The sequence below is a fragment of the Lactuca virosa genome, chromosome 6 (assembly GCF_052849685.1).
Source record: "Lactuca virosa cultivar CGN04683 chromosome 6, Lactuca_virosa_CGN04683_v6, whole genome shotgun sequence".
Classification (NCBI taxonomy): domain Eukaryota; kingdom Viridiplantae; phylum Streptophyta; class Magnoliopsida; order Asterales; family Asteraceae; genus Lactuca; species Lactuca virosa.
Window position 1 is genome coordinate 277,032,550 of NC_136431.1, and position 4,798 is coordinate 277,037,347.

Here is a 4,798-nt window from a genome sequence, read left to right on the forward strand (position 1 = left end):
TACTCGGCGAGTCTGAGCGCCTACTCGCCGAGTCCCTCTCCAAAACTCAATATAAATACATCAATTAAGATACCTGGGAATCCGGATGTTACAGGTGTTATTCATAAAGAAGAAAGATGGGAGCATGAGAATGTGCATTGATTACAGAGAGCTGAATAAGGCAACGATAAAGAATAGATATCCATTGCCAAGGATTGATGACCTGTTCGATCAGCTGCAAGGCTCAGGTTATTTCTCAAAGATCGATCTTAGGTTAGGATATCATCAGCTGAAGGTAAGAGAACAAGATATCAAGAAGACTCCATTCAGAATTAGATATGGACACTACGAGTTCTTGGTTATGTCGTTTGGACTAACCAATGCTCCAGCAGCATTCATGGATTTGATGAATAGGGTTTGTAATCCGTTCCTTGATAAATCTGTGATAGTGTTCATAGATGACATTCTGATTTACTCGAAAAGCCAAGAGGAGCATGGCAGACACTTGTGAGAAGTGTTAGAAGTCTTGAAGAAGGAGAAGCTGTATGCTAAGTTCTCCAAATGTGATTTTTGGATTCGAGAAGTCCAATTCTTGGGTCACGTGGTCAACCAAGAAGGGATAATGGTTGATCCAGCAAAGATTGAGGCTGTAATGAAGTGGGAACAACCGAGAAGTCCCACGGAGATCCGAAGCTTTTTAGGATTAGCCGGATATTCCCGAAGGTTTATCCAAGGCTTTTCTTCGATTGCTACTCCATTAACAGCTTTGACCCACAAAGGAGCTACTTACGCTTGGAGTGATAAGCATAAGGAAGCATTCGAGTTGCTAAAGAAGAAGCTATGTGAAGCACCGATTCTTTCTCTACCCGATGGAGTCGAAGACTTCGCTGTTTATAGCGATGCGTCTGGTGTTGGATTGGGTTGTGTTTTGACCCAAAGAGAAAAGGTGATAGCATATGCGTCTCGACAGTTGAAGGAGCATGAAAAGAACTACCCGAATCATGATTTGGAGTTGGCAGCGGTAGTTTTTGCTCTGAAAATATGGAGGCATTACCTCTATGGCACGAAGTGCAAACTTTTCACTGATCATAAGAGTCTCCAATATCTCTTTAATCAGAAGGAATTGAATATGAGGCAGCGACGTTGGCTAGAGTTACTCAAGGACTACGACTTTGAGATACTTTATCACCCCGGTAAAGCTAATGTTGTTGCTGATGCTCTCAGTCGGAAAGTCAATGTTGAGAGAAAAAGGCCAAGAGCGTTGAGAATAGAAGTTGTCTCGATAATTGTGGAGAGTATAAAGAAAGCTCAAGAGGAAGCTTCTGAAAAGAATGACCGGAAGGAGGAACGTTTGGGTAAAACGTTAGTGTTCGGTATAAACAGTCACGGACTGATGGTGTTCCAAGATCGGATTTCGGTACCTAAGTCCGGAGGAATTAGAGATCTTCTGATGGAAGAAGCTCACAAAACCATGTACTCGATTCATCCCGGTAGCACTAAAATGTATAGGTACCTGAAACCCTACTACTGGTGGCCGACGATGAAGCTTGATGTTGCAAAGTATGTGGCCGAGTGTGTGACTTGTGCGAGAGTCAAGACACAACATCAGAAACCATATGGGAGTTTAGAACCTTTACCTGTGCCTATGGGTAAATGGGAAGACATCGCAATGGATTTTGTCACTAAACTGCCCAGAACAAAGAACAGTCACGACATGATTTGGGTGGTCGATGATCGCTTCACTAAGAGTGTGCACTTCATAGCAGCCAATGAAAAAGGATCTATGGATAAGCTGGCGAATTCTTACGTGAAGGATATTGTGAGGCTTCACGGTGTCCCGTTAACGATTGTATCAGATCGTGACAGCCGTTTCACCTCACGATTTTGGAAAAGTCTACAAGAGGAAATGGGTACCAAGTTGTGTTTAAGTACAACTTACCATCCACAGACTGATGGTCAGAGCGAAAGAACGATACAAACACTTGAAGATATGCTGAGAGCATGTACCCTGGAATTCCAAGGTAATTGGGATGAACATTTACCTTTGGTAGAATTTTCCTACAATAATAGTTTCCACTCGAGCATAAAGATGGCACCTTATCAAGCTTTGTACGGACGGAAGTGTCGTACGCCGTCTTGTTGGATTGAGGCTGGGGAAAAGCAGTTTATGGGGCCCGAGATGGTCCATCAAACCGCTGAAAAGTTGAAAATAATTAGAGAAAGAATGTTAGCAGCTTAGGATCGTCAAAAGAGCTATGCTGACAAGAAGCGAAGGCCGATGACTTTTGGAGTTGGAGATTTGGTTCTGCTTAAAGTCTCGCCGTGGAAGGGACTTATAAGATTTGGTAAAAGTGGAAAGTTGAGTCCAAGGTTTATTGGACCGTTTAAAGTTCTTCAGAGGGTTGGGAACCAAGCTTACAAGCTCGAATTACCCGAAGAACTGAATGGAATGCATAACACTTTCCATGTGTGTTATTTGAGGAAGTTCACGGGAGAAGTTCCCGATATAATTCCAATTTCTGAATTGAGAATTGATGAAAACAAGAGGTTAATTGAAGAACCAGAGGCAATTGTTGACCGAAAGACTAAGAAGCTTCGACGCAAGATGGTCGAATTAGTGCTTGTCCGTTGGAAACATTCGAATGGGCCAAATATCACCTGGGAAACGGAGAGCGACATGTTGAGTCGCTATCCGCATTTGTTTGTTGATGTGTGATTCCGAGGACGGAATCATCCAAATTGGGAGAGAATTGTAACGCCCGCGTTTCCAGGCTAAGCATTATTGTTGATGTAATAGTCTAGGTTAACCCTTGTAACTCTTTTTGAAGTATTAATAATGAAATATTTGAGGATTATGTGAATTATGTGAATTATGTGTTTATTTTCTTAATTATTATAATTTAATGAATTAAGAATAAAATGAGCGTCAAAATTAAAGTGTGAGATAAGCCCGATATCTTTGCATAGAGATGTAGTGGTTGAAACAAGGATTCCGGAGATATAAAGAATGCCGAAATCCGAGTTATAACGAAGAAGTTATGACCTGTCGAAGTTTCGCGACAGAACCGGCAACGTTGAATGACGTAAAAAGTGAAATTTACGTTAGAGCGATATTTAGCATTAGTGATCTAAATGAAAGTCGTAGAGTTCGTTAAAACGAGAGCGTGCATAAAAAGAACGCCCAAATCTGACTTCGTATGAGGAAGTTATGATTTTCCGAAGTTTCGACTTAGCAGTATACAGCCCGAATACTCGATTTGAGATCGAGCGGTTTTTAGCCGAAACAATCTAAACGAGAATCGAAGATCTCGTCAATGGTAGTGCAACGGTAAAAAGACAGGCAAAATCGGACGTCAGATGAAGAAGTTATGAATTTATAACGGAGTTTTCCTGTCCCGGCCTACTAAAAATATTACAATAAAAATAAAGTCAAAATTAGCCGACGGAGTCTAAACGAAAGTTGTAGAGCTTAGTCTCACCTACGCGTGGATATAAAGAACGTCGAAAACGGAGCTCGTATGCGAAAGTTATGAATTTTTGAAGATCGTGGCACGCATACCAAAGCTTATCCGAAGGAGTCGCTGATCCTATCCGAATTACGCCCAGCGTAGGGTTGTACGCCCAGCGTACAGCGAAGCATGACCCACCTCGCACTCGAGTGCTCCGAAATACGTAAGCAATGACGATCTGAGGCGTACGCCCCGCGTAGCTGAGCATTACGCCCAGCGTAATGCGAGGCTTCGGCCCCTATATAAAGGGTGCGAGGGCAGCCGATCTTTTTGCTCTTTTTCTCTTCTCTCTCTCCCGTTTTACCTCGTTTTTCGTGCCAGGATTATCCCGAAGCCCCGGTATTATTCCCGAGTCCCGAAGCAAGTCTCGAAGCCCCGAAGATCCCGAGAAGTAAAGTTTCCTAGCCGAAGCTCTGCCCGCGAGGAGCCCGGTTTTTGTGAAGATCTTCCAGATCTGCCGAAGAATACTACTTCTACAAGCCGTAGTGCTGTCCGATCATCTTCTGATCAAGTGAGTGTGTAGTCACTTTCTTCTAACGCATAATTATGAAGTATTTTATACGAAATACGTGTTATGTGTATATTTTGTTGTTATATGTGTGAATATATATTCACTTTCTTCTATCTCATAGATATGATTTATTCTCTATGAAATACGTGTTATGTGTATGTGTCTCATCTGTTGTTTGGAATATGTATTGAATTAGAATGCTATACAGGTTTTAAACTATGTATAAAAATATATATATTTATCTACTAATATGTTGGGTAGAACATGGGTGGATAGTTGATGTGTGATAAACAGATGAGAGTCCTCAATGTTGTTTTTGATTCAGTCATCTAGCGGTGTTTAGATGACGACCACGAACTTTTCTAGACAGTCCTGTGGAACGCTAGCAGGCTCGCCACCTGTAGGTGTTAATGAACTTGGGTGTTCATTCGCTGTACTCCATCCCCCTCATGGTTGCCTTATTTGACATATATTGTTGGGAAACCCCCGAATGCATGTGTTGTCGCCCCGATGAAATATTCTAAGACTAGGTCCCTTGTATTAGTTGTTTTAGGGACGTAAAGTGAGAATAACGGGAATGGGTAATTGGGTTATTATTCGTTGATGAAATTAAAATAATTATTTATTGTGGGTTGAAAACCCTATATGCTCACCAGGCTCCCAAGCCTGACCCACTCAGTTTCTTTGTATTACAGGTAGTGACGCCAGAGCATAAGTTGGATGACTTGTCAAGTTATTTTTGGATTATAGACCTGTTGTTGTAAATAACTGTTGTAAGGTCTGTATTGAAATGTTTATG